Below are 23,850 nucleotides of genomic sequence, written 5' to 3'. Positions count from 1 at the left end.
CTGTGTCCATTCTTGTTGCCTAGTCACCATTCCTCAAGGGAGTGGCCATGAAGGGTGATACTAAGAGGCTATGTTGTCCCAGTGGAAACAATTACCTTCAATCTCTGAAAAGCTACAATTCTAAATCTTCTGCTGACCTGTACACTCTAGGATATACTCCTTAAAAATTGCTCATGGGGGGGGGGGGGGCGGTGCTGGAGAGATGGCTCAGTAGTTAAGAGTACTGATTGCTCTTCCAGAGGAACCGGGTTGAATTCCCAGCACTCACATGGTGGCTCACAGCTGTCTGTAATTTCAGTTTCAGAGGACCAGACACCCATGGGAAAACACCAGTGCACATAAAATAAAAATAAATAAAATTTTAAAAAGTTGCTCATAGCAATCTGTACCATAATAATAAATAGTCATACTACAAAGTAAGAAAATAAATCACACAGCCTAACAGCCAAGGCTTGAGCTACTCAAAGGATGGTAAACAATGGAAAGCTAGCACCTCCCTGACAAGCTGACAAACTGTGATCATGCACAGAAAAGTCTAGATCTTAAAAAAAAAAAAAAAAAAAGAAAAGAAAAATCCAACAGGAGGTAGTGGTGCTTGCCTTTAATCCCAGCACTAGGGAGGCAGAGGCAGGCAGATCTCTGTGAGTTTGAGACCAGCCTGGTCTACAGAGTGAGTTCCAGGACAAGCCAGGGCTACACAGAGAAACCCTGTCTTGAAAAACAAACAAAAATCAATCCAAACCACTGACTACAACTATATATAAACAGCAGAGCACTGTACAGGGCCAGGGGTGTGGCTTGCCCAGCAGGGATTACATCATCATATAAGTACATTAAAAATGAGAGGGAGGGAATTTGGAAAACTCTTCATTCATAGTTTTTGTTGGACAAATTAGCCAACCGGCTGTTTCGTTTACGTAAAGTAGCATTGTCCTATTGCAAAGAAAGAGGGAAAAGGGAAGGAGAGAGATGCAGGGAAGCAAAGGGTAAAAAGGAAACCCAGAGATAGAAATTGGTTGGTATAAGCAAGCTAGCTAAGATCTGCTCTGCTGTTCAACAGGAAATCAGTCCTTGGCCCTTCTGCTACCACAAGTTGCAGCAGAAAGGTCATCTGTGCCCCAGCCCACTCCACCCCTCTTAAAAACACACACACACACACACACACACACACACACACACAAAAAAAAAAAAAAAAAAAAAAAAAACCTGCTACTCCATAATTTCCATACTGTCAGCTGTTTTCCCAATCAGCTACTGGTTTTCATTCTAATACCTAATTTGAGTGAAGCAGCAAGTTCCTATCAGAGACTTCCAGCAAGAGGTACCCACACAGCACATCTAGAACATCTACCTCAAATCTGCTGCTCCTGGTAAAGCACTGTGAAAGCATTAAGACTTTCTGAAATAACAGATGTTATTCAAAGAAACTCTACTTCATGGAGACTGACTCCAGCAAATTTCGCAAGGCCAGGTAATTCAGAGCACTGCTGCCAGGCAGAAATGTAACCTAAGGACTCTATTATGGTCATTTCCCATCTGATGATCTAAAGAATGAAAAGACGTCTGGTATTCATTCTGCACTGAAGGAAAGGAGCAGGTTGCTGAAATTAGGTAACAGAAAAGGAACGGCAGGGTGACCTGCTCCCTGGCATTAGAACAATGCTGCAAGCCTGACTCACTGGGCAGTGACACTCAGCAACAGTGAGTTTATGCCCACAATACGAGTCACTGTTATTAACCCATATGCATAGGGAGGTTAAGTGGCTGCTCCTAGCGTTCTTTACCAAGACTTGATCAGGAGTCCTTCTTTGAATGGATTTCTGCTGGGCACCAAGGTTCTCACCGTCACTGTGAGTCCCCTGCCTGCTTCCTAGAAGGCTGTCTATGGCTCAAGACTTCACTCTTATATAGAAATGGTACCATGCTATCCTATATGTGACTGCCCCCAGTTAAACCAGAAGCTTCCCATAAGGCAGATCAAGATTGCCCCAGACTCACATTTATCAGGGTCCAATATCACAGCACAGAAGCCTACGGAGCCTCCAATCTGACTTATAACTATTACAATGTACACACAGAATGCATATAAGCTAAATGAAAGTTGTGTGTTGGGTGTATAACTGGGTGCCATGATGCTAAATTAACCACTATGAGATCTGAATTTTAACTTCAGATCTAGTTCTCTGTTCTCTTTACCTTCCAAGTTTAACTGACAAATAATTATGTATGCTTACTGTGTACAACGTGATCACATTAGCAACCTTAGGAAATGGAAACAGTATTAGGCACCTCTGGATGAGCTTATCAGACCATGCCAGGACAACCAAGAAACATCATCATAATAAACCTAGTTCCTTTAAAATCTAGCATTCATGCATGTGTGTGCCTGTTATCACAGAAATTGAGGAGTGGAGACAAGAGGAATGCTATGACTGCCACGGCTAGCCTGAGCTACATACAAGACCCTATCTCAAAACAATACAAAACTGCCAGGGGAGGCGGGGAGAGTAAAATTTAGCATTTTTATAATAATCAATTTCACATAAACTCGTAAGATGGCTCAGGGTAAAAATGCTTGAGCATAAGCCTGGAAACCTAAGTTCAACTCCTAGAACTCACAGTGGTGGGTGAACCAATTCTCAAAAAGGTGCCATCTCACCTCCAAACAAGCCTACATTCGCCCACACAAAGCACACCCCCAAAACTCCTCAAGTAATTAGAAGAATTTTTTAAAAAATTAACTAAATATCAAGGGCCAGTTTTACATCCCATTTAGCAATGGATGTACAGAGACTATGTGACCTATTTTCTAGATAAGCCACCACCTGGTATTAGAGGGACATGCTGAGTGGATTTGCCAGTATGCTGAAGCTACTTCTGGACTCCTACCTACTGTTAATTATTACTAGAAACCCAGCTTATCTTCCAGAGTGGAAGCTTGACTCCAAATATAGGGCCTGATCTTTAGGGATAAAAATATTTGGGTTTGAGAGATAAGGTCTCCATACTAATTAGTTCTTGGCAGTGTGTGAGTCATAATTTCCTGAAGCTGTGTTTCCTCATCTATTAAACAGGCAAACAAAATTTGCTTTACCTTCTCAAATATGCTGTGAGAACTAAAATGAGATACCATACATCACAATGTTGTATGAAATGCAATGCTGCCTCAAATGCTTCTCTCTTATTGAGAAAGTTGGTAAGAATGAACAACTGGGAAAGCTCTGGGGTTCAATCCCCAGCTGGGTTTAGTAAACTGGGTACGATAGCACAAGTCGGCACTTGAGAAGTGGAGATGGGAGGATCAGGAGTCATCCCTGGATACAAATGAGTTCAAGGCCAGCCTCAGATACATGAGACCCTGTCCCAAACAACACAAAAACTACGAAAGAGAAGCTGGGTGAATGTGAAACAAGCAAGAAGGAAGCATGAGAAATCCAGTCAATTCAGATGATTCTGGACACATACCAGAAAACTTAGCCCTTCTGCAGCAGTGTGAGGAAAATGGCAACATCTGTTCTTTTCAAGGTAAGACATGTGACCAAGGCAAGAAAGAAATCCTACAATACAGGTTTTCTTCAATGCTGGCTCAGCTCGGCTTAGCTGTGTTGGATGTTGGGGACAACAGAGAGCAAGATCAGCTCTAACCCAACAAGACATTTGATAACAGGAGCCTCTCAACATTCTAAGGAAACCACATTATCTAAGAAAACAGTTTGAGTTTCTAGAATAAATGGCCCAAGGTCTCTGGGACTGCTGTTCATTCCTCAGGAAATCTGATACATAAATGTCATGCTTTCTTCATTTTGATTTGTGGAAGTTCAATCCCACAGTTCACTGAATAGATGACTATCAACCCCTTGATAAAGAGCAAGACCAGACAGGAAATCCTGGAAAAGTAAGGACTTCAGTGACAAAAACTTGAGTCTGATTTATGAAACACACATCCTTGCATAGCTGTAAGTTCGAGGCCAGCCTGGTCTACAGAGCGAGATCCAGGACAGGCACCAAAACTACACGGAGAAACCCTGTCTCGAAAAACCAAAAAAAAAAAAAAAAAAAAAAAAAAGAAAAGAAAAGAAATGCTGGGGGGGGGAGGGGAGTCAACCCTAGATAACCATTAAGAAAAAACTGATTTTAAATAAATAAATAAATAAATAAAATGCTGGGCAGGTAGTGGCATATACCTTTAGTCTCAGCACTTGGGAGGCAGAGGCAAGCAAATCTCTGCTAGTTGGAGGCCACCTTGGTCTACAGAGTGAGTTCCAGGACAGCCAGGGCTATACCAAGAAACCCCATCTAGAAAAACCAAAAAGAAAGAGAAAAGAGAAAAAAAAAAAGATCTGACAACTATGGTGGTATTTTATTTGTACTGAAATGTGATTTTAATTGTATGTTAATAAATAAAGTTGCCCGGGGGTCAGAGCTACTAGAGCCATAGCAAGAGCATGGCAGTGATGGCACACGCCTTTAATCCCAGAACTTGGTAGACAGAGCTAGGTAGATCTGTGTGTAAAAGAATACAGCCAGCATTGGAGACACACGCCTTTAATCTCAATACCAACCATAGAAGACCTGTAAGTCTCTACAGACAGGCAGTGACGAGGCAGTCATGTGTTTGGGTTTACAACCAATGAGAAGGCAGAACAGAAAGACTATATACAGACAAACACACAGGAAGTAGGTCTCTTTTGGAGAGCTCTCTTGGCTGAAGCAGGAAGGGTAAGGCTCTTAGTTCTGACCTCTTGGCTTTCTTCTCTGAATCGGCTCTGTATTTCTTATTTAATAAGATGGTTGGTTACATCTACAGACAACTGACAATTTTGACCAAAAAGAAAAAGAGAAAAGAAAGAGAAAAAAAAAAGATCTGACAATTGACAATTTTGAGCAAGCTTAAAACTATGTACCCTGTGGATAGTCACAATGACTGTCACTTTTTTTTTTTTTTTTTTTTTTTTTTTGGTTTTTCGAGACAGGGTTTCTCTGTGTAGCTTTGCGCCTTTCCTGGAACTCACTTGGTAGTCCAGGCTGGCCTCGAACTCACAGAGATCCGCCTGGCTCTGCCTCCCGAGTGCTGGGATTAAAGGCGTGCGCCACTACCGCCCGGCGACTGTCACTTTTATAGTAGCTTCAGCTTCTCTAAAAACAAGAACTGTAAATTATAGGACCAAAATACACTATATATATATATATATATATATATATATATATATATACACACACACACACACACACACACACACACACACAATTTTTAAATAAAGATATTAAAAAAAAAACAAACAAGCCAAGCGGTGGTGGCGCACGCCTTTAATCCCAGCACTCGGGAGGCAGAGGCAGGCAGATCTCTGTGAGTTCGAGGCCAGCCTGGGCTACAGAGTGAGTTCCAGGACAGGCTCCAAAGCTACACAGAGAAACCCTGTCTCGAAAAAAAAAAAAACCAAAAAAAAAAAAAAAAAAAAAACCAACAAACAACTGAGAATCACATTTTGGGATGGAGGGAAAGAGTCAGCAATTAAGACGACTCCGAATTAATTCCACAAACCCAGCTCCCAGGTACTTTCCTCTCTAGTAAGACCAAAAAGCTTTAGGAGCTAACTATTCCTGTAGGGCAAAAAGTAGAGGACAGAGCAGCAGGTCACAAGTATGACAGATCTGGATACTCGTCAGTCTAAGTTTGGAATTTTTTTTAAATTTTATTTTATGTGCATTGGTGTTGAGGGTGTCAGGTCCCCTGGAACTGGAGTTAGACAGTTATGAGCTGCCATGTGGGTGCTGGGAATTGAACCTGGGTCCTCTAGAACAGCAACACAAAGTTTTGGTGTTGGTTTTTTTTTTCCCCAAGACAGTGTTTCTTTGTATAACAGCCTTGGTTGTCCTGGAACTGGCTTTGTAGTCCATGCTGGCCTTGAACTCACAGAACTACCTCTGCCTCCTGAGCGTCACTGTGATTAAAGGTATGCGCCACTACTACCCAGTCTAAGTCACTTTTGAGCAATGTTCCACTAACTATAAAATTAAAGCAGGGGGCTGGAGAGGTGGCTCACCAACTAGTTAAGAGCACTGACTGCTCTTCCAGAGGACCCGGTTCAATTCCCAGTACCCTCATGACAGCTCACAACTGTCTCTAATTCTATTTCCAGGGGACCTGGCATCCTCACACAGACAGAAATGCAAAACTAAATAAATAAATGCACATAAAAATAAATAAATCTTTTAAAAAAAGGAAGAAAACTAAAATGAAACAATCTCGGAGGCCTGGTGTTGCCTCCTTAGTCTAATGTAATGAGACAGAGAGAGAGAGAGAGAGAGAGAGAGATAACACTAAACTCGAGTCATTCAGAATGTAAGAGATTCCTCCTGTGTCCCCAACTAATTTTCACTGGTTCATGCATGTGAGAGTTGGTGTGGTATTACCATGGACTACAGGCTACACAGAAACCGAGGGTATGTATAATAACCGTGAAGGTATTACACAGCTTGTTGTTTCAGGATGAAAATATGACCCCATGATTTCAGAGACATAAATGCTTAAACTTCCATTTAAAGAGCCAGGAGCTCAGGAGACTATTCAGTGGGTAAAAATCAATTAAAAAACAAAAACAAAAACAAAAACCTCCATTCAGATCCACATGACTCACATAAAAACAATGACACTCTGTAACCTCAATTCTGAGAGAATGGGGAGAAAGGCAGATCCCTGGAGCTCGTTGACCAGCCAGCCTCACCAAATCAATGAGCAACAAGTTTAGTCAGAATATCTGACTAAGGTGGGAACGGAAGGTGGTGGAGCACACCTTTAATCCCCTGAGGCAGAGACAGGCAGAACTGTGAGTCTGAGGCCAGCCTGGTCTACAGAGTGAGTTCCATGACAGCCAGGGCTATTACACAGAAACCCTGACCCTGTTTCGAAAAAACCAAAGGAAAATAAAAACAAAACACAACTAAGATGGAGAAGTGTAGTGGGTAGCCATTCCAGCTTTGATCTGGAAGTTCCAACCCCCACTGAGGCTTCGGTAACTGTCACGCCTACAAGGCGGGGCCAAGAGAGGACCCTGAAGACCCAGATGCGCCAGCTCCCTTGGTTCCTGGACCCTGGAAGCTGGAGGTAGACCTAGTGGAGTTCTCCAGAGAACACCGCCAGACTGTGCTACACCTTTCCCAGACCCTGTAAACTATCCCTTCACTTGTAAGTTCCCCCACAAAATAAACCTCCCTTTTAACTACGTGAGTTCCCCCACAAGATAAACCTCCCTTTTAACTACGTGGAGTGGCCACAATAATTTCACCAATAGAGAAGGAATAAGCAAAATACTCAGTGTTGACCTCTGGCCTCCAACATGCACATACGCACATACATACACACAAAGATTGAGAGCTGCTACTTCCTGTCCCGCAAAAGCTTACCTTGGCTCATTTAGGTTATGCAATCCAAGATGATTGTTCCTTGGTAAGGCCTGCTTTTTTAAGAGGGCAACCCAAAGGGGGAGGTGGCACACCAACACTTGGTGCCTGGGGAGAAGCAGCCAGACCTATCAGGCCTTGGTGGACAATCAAGTAAGAGACTCTGGGGGCATTCCTACACTAGAGGTCACAATAGGGTCCTCACAACTCTATAGCACTAGTTACCATAGCAATTGAAACAGAAGATTTAGTTACAAGAATCTGTGTGCCGGACTGGCGGTGGTGGCACATGCCTTTAATCCCAGCACTCAGGAGACAGAGGCAGGGGATCTCTGTGTTTGAAGACAGTCTGGTCTACAGAGTGAGTTCCAGGGCAGCCAGGGCTACACAGAGAAACTCTGTCTCAAAAAAATAAAAACAAACAAACAAGAATCTGTGTGTCAATTGTATACTGATTATTTAAAAATATAAGCAGTCCCACCTACTTCTAAAAATGTATGCTGATGGGGCTGGAGAGATGCCTGGTGAGTGATTAAGAGCACTTGCTCTCCCTTCCAGAGGACTGGGGTTCAACTCCCAATACCCTCTTGGTGGTTCACAACCTCCTAGAACTCCAGTTCCAGGGGATCCAATGCCCTCTTTTGAATCCTTCAGGCACCAGGAATGTAAGAGGTGCATATACAGGCAAAACACACATAAAATTAAAAAATGATTAAATGTATTAATAAAAAAAAAAGAAAGAAAATGTATGCTGCTTGGAAAGTGTAAGAGGAATTGGGGGAAATAAAACAATATTAAGTTCTTATTGTTTCACACAGCTTTGCATCTGTGGTAGTAGGGAATAAAGAACAGCTGGGCAGATTGAGAGTAAAAGGGTTGAATTTCTTAGCGCAGCCTATACTTGAACTGTCAGAGGAACTACACATCCAACTTATGTTTTCCCTTCCTACCTTAATAAGCAAGGCACCAGGAGTCCCTAGGAGGGGGTCCTCTGTAGATGTAACCAACCGTCTTATTAAATAAGAAACACAGAGCCAATGCAAAGACGAAAGCCAAGAGATCAGAGCTAAGAGCATTACCCGCCTGCTGCAGTTAGCCCTCTTCAGCCAAGAGAGCTCTCCAAAAGAGACCTACTTCCTGTCTGTCTGTCTTTATATAGACTTTCTGTTCTACCTTCTTATTGGTTGTAAACCCAAACACATGACTGCCTCGTCACTGCCTGTCTGTAGAGACTTACAGGTCTTCTATGGTTGGTATTGAGATTAAAGGCGTGTGTCTCCAATGCTGGCTGTATCCTTGAACACACAGAACTACCTAGCTATGCCTACCAAGTGCTGGGATTAAAGGCGTGTGCCACCACTGCCATGCTCTTGCTATGGCTCTAGTAGCTCTGACCCCCGGGCAACTTTATTCATTAACATACAATTAAAATCACATTTCAGTACAAATAAAATATCACCATAGTCCTCAACTGTGTTCTCTCATCAAATAGGGGCTAGTTTACATATGGACAACTATGTGTCATAGGAAGAGCCACACACCTGCGTATAGACTCATGAAGCTTTTTGTTTGCTAAGAAGCCTCCCAGGGGCTGAAGAGATGGCTCAGCAACTAAGAGCACATTGCTGCTCTTGGTAAGGAACTGAATTCAGATTCAAACACCAATGTTGGGTGACTCACAACTCTAGCTCCTGGGGATCTGACACCCTCTTCTGGCCTCTGCAGGCACTGTACAAACACACCCAGGACACATATACACATAATTAAAAATAAAAAAGTATTTTTAAAAGACTCTCAGATACAGACCAATATACAGGGATGAACTTTAATCCAATCAAACTTTTATTTTGTTGAGGATCGAACCCCGAACCTCACACATACAAAGCAAGCAGTCTACCAAATGATCTATATCCTCAACAAAACTTATTAAGATAAATTCATAATCATTCATAAAATTTCACTGTTAGCAAAAAATTATTCATAACATACCTCATAGTCATATTTAAAAAGAAAGAAATAATAGTGACACAGTGATAACTTAGCAGAAGAACCTTCAATTAGATTTCTAGGAAAGTTTTCTAGACATTTCAGCTCCTCAATGATACTTTCCAGGATTGAGGAAAAGAGGTAACAGGCTGCTGCCTTGAATTATTTGATCTATACTGGAAATTTCCAGAGTTGTGTTATTTTCCTGACTAGTAGATTCTTTCCAACCAAACAGTCATTTGCTGTTTACATGAATGCAGTATATGACTATTCATTTAGATACACATTTCAGTATCATTCTACATTATCCTATGATCTGAAGATGGAATTTCTCCACGTGAAAGTTTCTAGAAAATGAGTTCACCAAATCTAATAGCAGGTATATGCCAAGACATCCTCCCTGCATAATAGTCCATCATGTGTGCTGTTACAGCACACAAGAAGCTGAAATGGTGCACGGAGTGATGATCTCTAGAGCCTCACCACTAGTAAGCACTCAATGAAAGCTAAAATCAGCCAGCCAACTGAGAAGTCTCCTGGCTACGCAGAGGACAAGAGGCAGCAGCACGTTGATGTGGCAGTGGTTAAAGCACTGGTTTTCAATGCTCACAACCAGGAGCAAACCCTGGTTCTACCACATACCTTTGTAGTAACAATTCTGCAAGGTAGTTATAAGAAATTAATGAGTTCTAAAACTGTCAAGCTGCAAGACATGACTACACACACCTGTAATTCCAAAACTCACAATGTTGACACAGAAAGATAGGAGTCTGAGGCCAGCTGGACTGTCTCAAAACATGCTAGATGTGGTAGTGCACAGCTGTAATCCCAGCAGTCAAGAGGCTAAGGCAAGAGGACTGTCACAAATTTGAGGCCAGCCTAGTCTACATAGTGTATTCCAGGCCAGACAGGGCTACATAGCAAGACCCTATCTCAAAAACAACAAACAAAAAGTGGGGAATATGCTGGGGTAATAGGGAAGTAGGTATGATCAAAAGTACATATTGTGTACATATAAAAGTGACATAATGGTGGTTCAGGTATGTAATCCTAGCTAATCAAGAAGTGAAGGCAGAAAGATGGCAGGTTCAAAGCTTGCCTGGGCCAGAAAGTAAATTCAAGGGCAGCCTAGAAATTTACTAAGTTAACATTTAAAAAGGACTAAAGACACAGCTCAGCAATGAAGTGTTTCTCTAGTTAGAGTAAGGCTAAATAAGACCTTTTATAAGTGCTTGTACATTTTTTAGATTACAACTCATTTTTTCTGTCTCCTGAGAATTCACTCTGCATACCTAGAGATTAATAAAGGAAAAACTCTTTAGTAACAAGATCCTGGCATCGAATAGAAGATTTTACTAATTTATATACACCTTAGGCTTATACATTCCACATACATTGTCATCCTTAAATCTCTTTCAGTCCCAGCCCCAGGTTACACTTTGAACAATTTAAACAGAGACAAGAGACTGCAAGTCTGGCCACTTGGACAGATGGGAGACTGACACAGCAAAGATACTACCAGAATTATATCTTGATATTGACAGAATTATTTCTTAAGTACACCAGTGTTAGAAAAAAAGAGAGGGGAGGGGGGGCGGGAGGATAAAAAGTATGCCAGCATTGTTCTTTCTGGAGTTGTTACTCAGGTTTATCTTGCCCAGTTGGCAGAATTATATTTTTCCTGATAAGAGCTCAGGAGACTTAATGGCAGACCAGGTCTTGATGATGGTTATGGCCCTGTGCTGGCCCCCTTGAGCTATCCCTGAACATGTTCTTTGATATGAGGGTGGGCCTAATGGCTGGTTTTAAGTCAGTAACCCTAAGCTTCAATTATAGTACAAAATTTTCTAATAGTTTCTAACAAACCTGATCAGTACACTACTTATCTTCCAGGAGACAATGCTCCTTTAGTTAAATTATTTGTGTAATTTAGTATTTCCTAAGCAAGTTTATTAGTAAGTCCTTTATAACATCAACCTTACTACAAGTTTCTCCTGTGTATGTTATGATGCATCCACCTAATCGAGAGTTTGTTAAATAAATGACTTCCAGAATTAAGAACTATTCTCAAAAGTGAGGCATGCTCAAAGAGCTGATGACAGAGGACAATGAATAAATAACCAGATGAATCCCCGAGAGGTTAAAGAGACGACTCAGCAGTTAAGGGTGCTTGCTGCTCTCCCAGAGAACCCAAGAAAGTTTCCTAGAACTCACATAAGGCCTGCAACTCCAGCTCCAGTGAATTAAACACTTTTCTGGCCTCTGTGGGCACCTGCACAGATATCACATACATGTACACAAACTCACATACATACAAATAAATAAAATCTAATTACAGAAATAGAGAAAATAGCTAGCAAGAGAGTAAGCCTGTTAGTTTATGACACAGTATCACTATGTAATCCAGACTGTCTTAGAATTTACTAACCTCTTGCTTCAGCCACCCAACTGATGGAATTATAGGTATACAATACCATGCCCTATGAAAGTAAGCATTTTTAAAATTTGTTTTCTTTTGGAGTAAGCATTTTTTTAGTCACATTTTAATAGTAGAAACTCCTATCAAGGGGTAGTAGGGACTGGCCTTAGGGCTATCAGGCATGCAGTGCTTTCTGCTCAAGATCCAAAGGAGAAATATTGGGTGACATTGATTTTAAATAGGTTCCCTCACTTTCCACAGATAAGGACACAGTTAACACCCTTGTACTTTGAATTCTGTGTTAAGGTCTTTGAAAGTCTGAGAACATAAGTCCCTCTAGGTTTGTTTCGTTTTGGAAGTGCTAGAGACCAAACCCATAGCCTCAGGGCATAATAGGCAAGCACTCTGCTAGTAATTACACCCCCACTTCACCTTTTAAAGACAAATAAATAAACAAACAAAATGGCTGGGAATACAATCCAGTAGTAGGATGCTTGCCTAGTGGAGTTAGAGAGATGGCTCAGTGGGTAAAGCACTTGCTGTGTAACCATGAAGACCTATGATTCCCCAGTACCCACATAAAAGCTGGGCGTGGTGGCATACACCTGCAACAACCCCAGTGATAGGAGAGGAGAGATACAGAGGTGGGACTGTATAATGAGCCTGCAGGTTCATTAACGAAAGACAGCAGAGCCCCAACTGCAAGCCCTGGTTCAGTAAGACTCTGACAAAATACAAGGGGGAAAAAGCAACCTAGAGAAGATACCTGAAGTTGACCTCTGGTCTCCACATGGACATGCAAACACACTCACACATACACAAGATATGGACTAATACAGGAAAATTTTTAAAAACAACAACAAAAAAAACCCACCTTTTATTCTTTGACTTTGTAACTCTGGTTGTCCTGGAATTCACTATGCAAAATAGGCTGGACTTGAACTCAGACCCGACTCCCTTTACCTCCCAAGTACTAGGATTAAAGGCAGTGCCACTATAGGAATAAAATAAGAAAAATAGTGTTCCCCATGAGTATCTCCAGGGGAGTTAAGAAACAGAGACAAAGGTTGAGGCAAAGTTTAAAAAAAAAAATCCAGCTGTGTTTCTGCAGCACACGCTTTTCATCCTAGCAGAGGCAGGTGAATCTCTGAGTTCAAGGCCAGCCTGATCTATACAGAACAAGTTCCAGGACAGCCAGGGCTATGCAGAGAGACCCTGTCTCAAAAACCAAACAATAAAATAAAAAATGGGGGGGGGGGTTCTCTGTGGGCAGCCTTGGCTGTCATAGAACTTACTCTGTAGCCCAGGCTTAGATTTGTTTATTTAAAGTGTATTGAATGTTTTGTTTGCATGTATTTATATACCATGTGCATACCGGTGACCTCAGTGGTCAGAAGTAGGAATCAGATTTGGAACTAGAATTATAAATGGTTGTGAGCCACCATATGAGTACTGGGAATTGAACCTAGGTCTTCTTTCTGCAAGAACATTTCTTGCTCTTAACCACTGAGACAACTCTCCAGCCACCAGGAGCAAATTTTTAACAATCATGGTAACAAATGCTTCTCAGCCTCCATCAGACACTCCCTCTTGTCTAGATCAGTTTAAAAACACAAATCCAGCCGGGCGGTGGTGGCGCACGCCTTTAATCCCAGCACTCGGGAGGCAGAGCCAGGCGGATCTCTGTGAGTTCGAGGCCAGCCTGGGCTACCAAGTGAGTCCCAGGAAAGGCGCAAAGCTACGCAGAGAAACCCTGTCTCGAAAAACCAAAAAAAAAAAAAAAAAAAAACCACAAATCCTTTTCCGATCAATTGCCAAGATTGGCTGAAGTGGAGCAGAAGAAAAAGCAGACCTTCCACAAGTTCATCTACCATGGCGTGGACCTGGACCAACTACTGGACATATCCTACGAGCAGCTGATGAACTTGTACAGAGCCCGAAAGAGGCAGCCCCTGACACCTGAATAGCAGCCTGAAACAGAAGCAGCACTCAAGCACCTGAAAAAAACCAAAGAGGCGGTGCCACCCATGGAGAAGCCCATGGGTGTTAAAGACCCATGGGGTTAACAACACACCTGAGAGACAGGATCATCCTGTTTGAAATGATAGGCAGCATGGTAGGCATGTATAACAGCAAGATCTTCAACCAGGTGGAAATCAAACCAGAGATGATCGGCCACTACCTGAGGGAGTTCTCCATCATGTAGAAGGCTGTGAAGCATGGCCAGCCTGGTATGGGTTCCATCCACCCCTCCTACTTCATCCCTCTTAAGTAACAGTGGCCAATAAAGACTCATGTTTAGTCCCTGGGGAGAGGATGGGGAGACAGACAGACCCAAATCCTTTTGTCCTCTCAACTGTCTTGAGTTTGGACTTCACAGCAGCAGGGTTTTTTCTCATTTGTTCCTTCAAGAATGGAGCCAACCACAAGAAGGTAAAACCAATATAACTGTATAAAAAATTCACATTTTGCTTTTTGGGTTTTTTTGTTTTGGGGTTTTTTGTTGTTGTTGTTTTTCCAAGACAGGGTTTCTCTGTGTAGTTTTGGTGCCTGTCCTGGACCTTGCTCTGTAGACTAGGCTGGCCTAGAACTCAAGAGATCCACCTGGTTCTGCCTCCTGAGTGCTAGGATTAAAGGTGTAGGCCACCGCCGTGCAGCACAAATTCACATTTTAGAATACTATGTCAAGACATTAAGTATTAGCACAAAGAAAAAAAATCAATAGCCATAATTTGCTGAAAAGCAAAAACAAAAGTCTGAGTGTGGATGTAGTTCAGTTGGTAGAATGACTGTCTAACAGGTAGAAAGACATAATTGTTCATTTCTGAGGAAGGCCATTTGCCAAAAATAATCATCTGCCATTTTTCATTGTGCTGAGAATCAGATGAAGGTCCCTTGGCCTAAATATTGCCATTTTGACTCCAGACTCCATTTTATCTGTAGGGTGAAACAAAGTTCACGTTCCCAAGCCCTCAAGAGAGCTGGGGAACTTCCAATAGCTGACCCACCTCCTCCTTAAACAATAGAAATACTCTGTTATGCATCTTTAGTTCTCTCATAACATTATGGCTGTTCCTAACAACAAAAAGAACAAATGAATCTAATCTAATCTAACTGAAAAGCTTACATTCTATGTTGGTTGACAATGATGGAATACATAGGGCAATCTTTGAATCCTGATTTGTGGAAACTATAACAGTAACTTGGCACAGATGTTTGTAGCTTTCATGCTTAAAAGCTCAAATTCTCTGGCTCAGAGTGGCAGTTCAGCTTCTGAGTCTGTTCTGTGGCCCTGATCCATCAGCAATGGTGTGTGATTTTCTTGGCTCCAAGAGGATCCCTTTACAAAATAACCAAAAACAAAAACCAAACAAACAAAACAAAAAAACCCACCCTGGTTCTGATACTTTGGTTTTGACCAGTTTGTCACAGGGCTCCTAAATCCCTTGGAGTTTCCCAGATAGAAGGAGCATCTTTTATTCCAAGGCAGTGCCTCTACCTGTGCTCCTGGATAGCTTCAGAACTTTCTAATGAAAATAATCACTGGATTAAAGTGGACACTTCAGTCCTAATCCCAGACCTCTCTGGAGAGAAAAGATGAGGTAAAGCTGAAATGATATGACAATGGTTACTGGTATAATCAATCATGTATACAGAAAAATTCAAAGAGAATGGGCAGATTAGCTACTAGAAAGAGTAAATTGTAGCTGGGTGGTGGTGGTGGTGGTGGTGGTGGTGGTGGTGGTGGTGGTGGTGGTGGTGGTGGTGGCGGCAGTGGTAGTGCACGCCTTTAATCCCAGCACTCAGAAGGCAGAAAGAAGCAGGTGGATCTGAGTTCAAGGCCAGCCTGGTCTACAGAGCAAGTTCCAGAACAAAAAGAGCTACACAGAGAAATCTTGTCTGGGGAGTGGGAGGGGAGCTGAAATTTCAGAGAGGACATGGTGTTAGGATTCTGTACATGTGCAGCTCGGGGTCTTGTCTGGTGCCTTACGTCATCAGTAGACAACTACGTACCGCCTTAAAAAGCCAGATAACCCGCCGGGCGGTGGTAGCGCACGCCTTTAATCCCAGCACTCAGGAGGCAGAGGCAGGCGGATCTCTGTGAGTTCGAGGCCAGCCTGGGCTACCAAGTGAGTCCCAGGAAAGGCACAAAGCTACACAGAGAAACCCTGTCTCGAAAAACCAAAAAAAAAAAAAAAAAAAAAAAAAGCCAGATAACCTGACTTCATAGCTGTCCAAAGAACAAATCCCTCCTACTGTTATGAGGGCTAAATTATATAAGTGTATGGACATGTGTAGGCCAGAAGTTGGTATAAGGTGTCTTCCTCAACGGCTTCTCCTTCTCCACCTCTTTTTTTTTTTTTTTTTGAGACAGGGTCTCTCACTCAGCCTGGAACTCACGGATTTGGCTAGACTGGCTGGCTGGCCAGCAAACTCCAGCAATCTGCCTACCTCCACCTCTCCAGCACTGGGATTGTAGATGAGTGCTGCCATGTGAGCTTTTTATTTTTATTTTTTTTTAAGATATTGGGGGCAGGGGGCTAGAGAGATGGCTCAGTAGTTAAGAGCACTGGCTGCTCTTCCAGAAGACTGGGGTTCAATTCCCAGCACCCACATGGCAGCTCACAACTGTCTGTAACTACAATTCCAGGAGATCCAACACTCTAACACAGAAATGAATGTAGACAAAACACCAGTGCACATAAAATAAAATTAAATAAAAATCAGAAAAAAAAAAAAAGATGCGTGTCTGTATATCTGTGTGTATGTGTACAAGCATGCAGGTATCTGTGCAGGCCAAAAGAGGGCATCGGATCCTGTGGAGCAGAAGTTACAGGGAGCTGTGAGTCACCCATTCATTATGTGTGCTGGGAACCTAACTCCAGTCCTTTCCAAGAGCAGTAGGTTCTCTTTAACTTCTGATCCATCTCTCCAACCCTTATATTAGCTTTTTATATACAGGCTAGGGATCAGAAATCAGACTTTCCTGGCATCCCCTCCTCAGTCCCATGTACATCTTTTTAAATAATCATTATAACCTTTAAATAGGTCAATGTAAGGGGATGAAGAAATGGCTCAGTGGTTAAGAGCACTGGCTGTTCCAGAGGATCCAGGTTTGATTCCCAGTGCCCACATGGTGGTTCACAACCACCTGTAACTCCAGTTCCAGGAGAACTGAAGCCCTCTTCTGGCCTCTAGGCATGCACATATATTCATGCAGGCAAAACACTCAATCACATTAAAAACAAAAACAAATTTAAAACAGCTGGCATGGTGGTGCATGCCTTTAATCCCAGCACTTGAAAGTCAGAGGCAGGTGGATCTGAGGCCAGCCTGGTCTATAGAGTGAGTTCCAGGACAGCCAGTGCTACACAGAAAAACCCTGTCTCAAAAAAACAAAACAAAACAAACAAAAAAACCAGAGAGTCATCAGAGCAAGGAAAATATAACATTTCAGAATTTTAGTGAAGATAATAAATATCTAAGTATATAACAGAAGAATGGAGGGGTTTGCTTACTAATGGAATACTTGCTATTATTAGGCAAAGACAAGACTGGCTCAACCCTGGCCCTCCAACGGTAAAAGCAGAGAAGGCAGAGAAATGTAGCTCAGCAGTGAGTGCTTGCCTAACATACATAAGGCCCTGGATTCAACCCCTACAATCACAAGGAATAAAAAGAAAAAGAGCATCCAGCTGTGGTAGCCCTCACCTTCAAGTCCAGCACCTGAGAGGCGGAGGTAGGTGAATCTCTGTGAGTTTGAGGCCAGCCGTGTCTATAGAGCAAGTTCCAGGACAGCCAGAGCTACATAGAGAAATCCTGTCTCAAAAAAAAACCAAAAAGAAAAGAGAGAGAGACAGAGAGACAGAGACAGAGAGAAAGAAAAAAAAGAGCAAAGGAAAAAGAAAAAAAAAAAGGGGGGGGTGTGAACATTAAGCCTGGTGGCACAGGCCTGTAATCCCAGCTACTCAGGAGGCAGTGGTAAGGAAAGTTCAAGGCCTATCTGAGCTATATAGGAAGTTCAAAGCCAGTCTCGATAGTTTTTTTTAAAGATTTATTTATTTATTATGTATACAGAACAAGGTGCCAGATCTCATTACAGATGGTTGTGAGCCACCATGTGGTTGCTGGGAATTGAACTCGGGTCCTCTGGAAGAGCAGTCAGTGCTCTTAACCTCTGAGCCATCTCTCCAGCCCCCAAGTCTCGATAATTTAGTGAGAAGCTATGTCAAAATAAAATAAGGATAATAAGGTACGCATGGGGAAGGGAACACACCTGTGATGCCAGCATTTGAAAGGCTAAAGTAGGACCGCTGCAAGTTTGAGACCACCCTGGCTATACACAATACCAGCCAGAGCTATATAACAAGATTCTACATAAAAAAATTAATTTTAAAAATAAAAAAAAAAAATTTAAGAGGGGCTATAGCAATGGCTCAGCAGGACACAGCAGTTTTGCTAGAGAAACCAGCAGATGAAGGATTTATAAAGGGAATCATGCTATTTGGGCAAGTGACGACATTATATACTGTCAACAAATATCATGCTCTGGGCTCTGTAACTAGAAAAGAGGACTAAGATCTTGTTCTGGATTTCAAATAGCTTTCAAATCAGGGTGACAGGAAAAGTAAAAAGATAACACAACAGGGTGTAACACTCTACACATGCTAGCAACCACAGACAACAGTATCAAAACCAAATTCTAGATTTGCCAGAACAGTTCCGATTTCAAGTACACTGCCCACCATTCCTTCAGTTCATCTGTATGTTTAGATTTATGGATCTCCATGACTAGCAAAAAAAAGAAATATGATCATAATAGCTACTTAAGAGACAAGCCAGTCAACTAAATTACTAAAATCATATGGTAGATAAAAAGTATTAATAAGTCAACGGGCAGTGGTGGCACACACCTTTAATCCCAGCACTCGGGAGGCAGAGCCAGGCAGATCTCTGTGAGTTCGAGGCCAGCCTGGTTTCCAAAGCGAGTTCCAGGAAAGGCGCAAAGCTACACAGAGAAACCCTGTCTCGAAAAACCAAAAAAAAGGAAGGACAGCACTGAACCATGTGTCTTTTCAACCAATCAGTGAGCAGATCTCATTTGGAAACACTTTCGTTTATATATCAGCTTTCAGAAACCACACCAGGACCTGGAAAGTGAGTGAGCAGATGTCTTAAACATGAATTGGGTTAACTGAACCTGCTTGGCTAGGTGTGGTAGTAACCAAGCACTGGAGAGGCAGAAGGGGCAGATCTCTGTGAGTTCAGGCTAATCAGGAATGCATACATAGTGAGGGAGACCCTGTCTCAAAAAAGAAAGAAAACATTTATCCCAATACTTAGGAGGCAAAGGAAAGAAGATCCCTACAAATTTGAGGCACTACTATACGGAGTTCCAGGTTAGCCAGGTGAGACTATCTTAAAAAATAAAAAGTAAATAAAAGAATAGGAACTGGAGAGATGGCTCAGTGGTTAAAAGCACTTGCTGTTCTTGAAGACGACCCAGGTTTAGTTCCCAGCATCCACACGGTGGCTTACAGCCATCCATAATTCTAGATCCAAGGGACTTGAAAATGCTAGGCACATATGTGGTGCACATACTTGCATTCAGGCAAAATATTTATAAAGTAAAAATAATCTAACTTTTTTTTAAGAGTAAAAAGGTAGTACATGTTTTACCTGTGTATTATGGCAAACACCTGAGATCCCAGCACTCCAAGGGCTGAAGCAGGAGGATCTCCAGCTCAAGTCCAGCCTGGGCTACAGAGACCCTTGTCTCAAAAGAAAGCAAAACAGGGCCAGTGAGAGTGCAGTGGGTAAAGGTATTTGCCACCAAGTCTGACAATCTCAGTTTGATCCCTGGGACCTACCATGGTGGAAAGAGAGAACCAATTCCCACATGGTGTCCTCGGACGTCCACAACTCTCCTTCTCCTCCCTCCTTCCTCTCAACTTTTAAAACTTAAACAAACAAAACAACCAATTAAAAAAATCTCTTTCAGGGGCTGGAGAGATGGCTCAGCAGTTAAGAGCACTGGCTGCTCTTCCAGAGGTCTTGAGTTCAATTCCCAGCACCCACATGGTGGTGGCTCACAACCATCTATAGTGGGATCTGATGCCCTCTTCTGGCATACATGTAGATAGATAGGCCACTCATATACATAAAATAAATAAATAAAATTTTAAAAACAAAACAAAAAAACAAAAACAAAAACAAAAAAACCACCTCTTTCTCAGGTAGCAAGATGGCTCATCTGCTAAAAGTACAAGCTTGACTAAGCTTGACTGCTAGAACTCACAGCAGGAGAATCAACTCCCATAAGCGAAAAAGCACATAAACCCTCATGCACATGTGTAATTTCTTAACAAGAAAATCTCTACTTTCAAGAATTGATAATAAGGGGGCTGGAGAGAGGCTCAGAGAGAGGCACTGGCTGCTCTTCCAGAGGACATGGGCTCAATTCCCAGAACCCGCATGCAGCTCACAACTATCTATCTGTAACTCCAGTTCCAGAGGATCTGAAACCCTCACCCAGACATACATGCAAAACATCAACGCACATAAAATAAAAAATAATTTAAAAATAAGAACTGGGGCTCTTCCAGAGGTCCTGAGTTCAATTCCCAGCAACCACATGGTGGCTCACAACCATCTGTAATGACATCTGGTGCCCTCTTCTGGCCTGCAGGGATATGTGCAGGCAGAACACTGTATCCATAATAAATAAATAAATAAATCTTAAAAATAAATAAATAAGCAAAAATAAGAACTGATAACATGATCTCCACCTATAAAAATGAGAAATTATTCAGATTATAACAAAAACTTTAAAACCTTTATCCTATTTTTGCCATTTTTTTCCTATTTTCTTTTAGATAAGCCCTGAAGTAGTAGCTCAGGCTAGTCTCAAACCCACTAGGCAGCCAATGATGACCTTGAACTCTTCCAAATGCTGGGATTACAGCAGCATATCTTGTACCAACCTCAAAATTCCCACTCTTTGCTCCCCAATTCCCCCAAAAAGGAATACATTTAAGTAACTTTTTTTTTTTTTTTTTTTTTTTTGCTTTTTCAAGATAGGGTTTCTCTGTGTAACTTTGGAGCCTGTCCTGGAACTCACTTTGTAGACCAAGCTGGCCTCAAACTCACAGAGATCTGCCTGGCTGTCTCCCGAGTGCTAGGATTAAAGGCGTGCACCACCACCACCACCACCACCACCACCACCACCACCACCACCACCACCACCGCCCCCGTTCAAGTAACTTTTTACTTAACTATGGACAGTAAGGTATAAAGACAAACATTTGGGGGTTTTATATTGTTTTTCTAATAAGTGACAAGCTGAATTACAAATTTTTTTTTTTTTTGGTTTTTCGAGACAGGGTTTCTCTGTGTAGCTTTGCGCCTTTCCTGGGACTCACTTGGTAGCCCAGGCTGGCCTCGAACTCACAGAGATCCACCTGGCTCTGCCTCCCAAGTGCTGGGATTAAAGGCGTGCGCCACCACCGCCCGGCTGAATTACAAAGTTTATTCTGAATTATACAATTCCAGTTCTAAAAGACCTGCCTTCTGGAAGGGTGATACTCCAGTTTTTGGTGCAATCCTGATGCAAAGCCCAGCTGTCCTGTAGAGAAAGAGTCAGCTGTTAAAGGAAATTTTTACAAATCATGGTAGGCCCGACCATCTGAGTCCACAAGTTTCAACAGATTTGTGGAAGTTAAAGGAAGTTAACATTTGACCTTCTGTAGCTCAATGGCCTTGTCATTTCTAGAGTACTCATCTTCCTGACTCTGGTGACCCAACAGCATCTCAACTGGCCTCCCTGAGCAAAGGAAAAAAGGAACTCAAGCCTGACTATGGAGGAATCACAGGATTTCCTCTTCATGTCCCCAGCAGTATCACGTCATCCAATGAGCATGCAACTTTCCAAGGCTCACAGATTCTTAGGCCCTAATCAGTGTTCTGGCTGAGGCACTGTATTAGACAGTGTTTACCAACTGTATCAAGTGTACTGATAAATGTCCTGCTCAACTGGGAACTCCTAGCAAACAAAGATTACATCTTGTAATGTTTCTGGAAAATGTTCGGAATAAACACTTTTCACTCCGATAAGAAATTAAAAGCATTAACAAATGCTGTAATCAAAACACACAGCTCCAGCATGATGGTACATGCCTTTAATCACAGCACTGGGGAGTCAGAGGCAGGCGGATCTCTGTGAGCTGAAGCCTGTCTACACAGTTCGAGGACAGTCAGGGCTAAATAATTTTGAGAGACCCTGTCCCATAGGAAAAAAAAAGATGGTTTAGGCCAGGGCACTTAGGAGACAGAGGCAGAAGGATCTCAAATTCAGCCAGCAGAGACATAGCAAGAAGCCATTTCTCAAAATACAAAACACTGGGTAGGGCTGAGGGTTCAGTGGTAAAATATGTGCTCATAAATATTTTTATTAATAATAATTATTATACATTATATGATAACGTTTATAATAATGATTATAAACAGCACCACACCAAAAATAGAAAAGCACAAAACCAGTAACAGGGTTATTTCCTTCTACATGATGGGACTGCTTAAGGCCAGTTTGACCACTTGAACAACATAACTGTTTCTAATTTCCAATCCATTTCTGAAAGAGCGCAGGGCGTCCAGGCAGGCCAGCAGATTTAAGATCATCACCTTGACTGTGGGATGCTAATCGATTTACCTCCCGGGTCTCTAAATGATCTCATTTTAAAGGTGGGAAAACAGAAGGGTTGAGAAAGGGTTCCAGAGCAAGCAGTCTCTCTCTCTGGTCACACTCCCTCTGCTGAGTTTGTGGCGCCAAGCAAGAGAACACAGTAAAGGATGAAGAGCCACAGGCCACAACAACCGGTCGGTCCTTCAGAACCAATTTAAACGGCATGACACAGACAGCCCTTGTGCAAACACTGTGTAAGGCGGTCCTGGCCGTTGACAGGGTAATTAAGTCACCTAGAGCCCTGTGCTCTGGAGGTGACAGGTGACCTCGCGGTCCAGACCAACTGGCTGCATCTAGGCTGAGTCCTCCCAGTCTTGCACTCTGCACCAGAGGTCACTCATGAAGTCCCCACAGTGAGTCTAAGGTGACTTCCCACCGAGGGGAGTCACTGGAGGGCGGACCAAGAAGGCCGTCATGACGCCCGGGACTCCTCCGGACCTCAGGTGGGCTCCAGAGCTGAGCTGCACTAACTTCGACCCCGGAGTCACCTCCTCAAGAGCAATGGGGACGCAGGGAGGGGCTGTGCCACACAGGGACAGCGGGGGACGCTTGGGTCTGGAGTTCAAAGGTCGTCCAGAGCGCGGCGTCTGCGGTTTCGGGCTCAGCGGACGCTCGAGGCCCGCTCGGTGCCCGCTCCGCGACCCCCGGTCTCCCCGGTCTCCCGCTCCCCGGCCTCAGCCCGCTTCCGGCCGCCCTCCGGCCGGATGTCCCCTCAGGCTGGCGGCCGAGTCGCGGCGGCGGGCCAGCCGAGCAGAGCTCTGGCGGAGGGCTTCCGCCGAGCGAGGACCCGGGCGGGGAAGGCCGGGACCGGCGCGGGCCACTCACCCTCAGCCGCGCCGCAGGTCCGTCAGTCTCCGCGTCAGTGATTCCCTCTGCGCCGCGGTAACCGAGCTGGCGAGCGCGAGGACGACGCGACGTGCGCACGCAGCGAGGGGCGGGGACTGGCAGGCCACGCCCCCAAGCGGTCAGCGGCTTGCGGGAGGCGCGTGGCTACGCTGATACTGCCTTCCACGCGGGGTCGGCAAAGGTAGTGTTCAGGAGAGGAAGTGTGTCAACAAAAGTCAACTGTTCGTTGGTTGAGAATGGTGGCTCCAGCCTGGAATCCCAGCACTCGGCGTGGGGGAGGGGGTTCTCAGGCAGGAGGATTGCCCTGAGTTTAAGGGTAATCTGAGATACAGTGTGAGAGTTTGTAAAAAAAAAAAAAAAAAACACAGATTGGGGATGTAACTTCTTGGGAAAGGATTATTGGATTCTAACACCGCAAAACAAACAAACATACAAAAAACAACCAAACAGAACCCCA

At 43.2% G+C, this 23,850-nt stretch overlaps 1 protein-coding gene and 1 pseudogene across 3 annotated transcripts in view; one reads left to right on the top strand and one right to left on the bottom strand.

The window, feature by feature from the left end:
• The window catches only part of Hmox2 (heme oxygenase 2), a 38,447-nt gene that overhangs the window by 6,282 nt on the left and 8,315 nt on the right, over positions 1-23,850 (bottom strand). The window contains exon 1 of one of the 3 annotated variants that reach the window (XM_052759293.1): positions 23,373-23,502. The exons of 1 other annotated variant lie outside the window; for it this stretch is intronic. The gene's annotated coding sequence lies outside the window, so the exon portion shown is untranslated. Of the gene's footprint in view, positions 1-21,373; positions 21,396-23,372; positions 23,503-23,850 lie in introns of those variants that run through there. One more of the 3 variants, XM_052759295.1, reaches the window with a different exon arrangement.
• Positions 1,437-15,466, top strand: LOC128122644 (40S ribosomal protein S15-like; annotated as a pseudogene).

The sequence above is a fragment of the Peromyscus californicus genome, unplaced genomic scaffold (genome assembly GCF_007827085.1).
Source record: "Peromyscus californicus insignis strain IS unplaced genomic scaffold, ASM782708v3 Scaffold_3__1_contigs__length_106647218, whole genome shotgun sequence".
NCBI lineage: Eukaryota > Metazoa > Chordata > Mammalia > Rodentia > Cricetidae > Peromyscus > Peromyscus californicus.
Note: the sequence above shows the minus strand (reverse complement) of the source record. Positions and strands in the feature narration are given on the sequence as shown.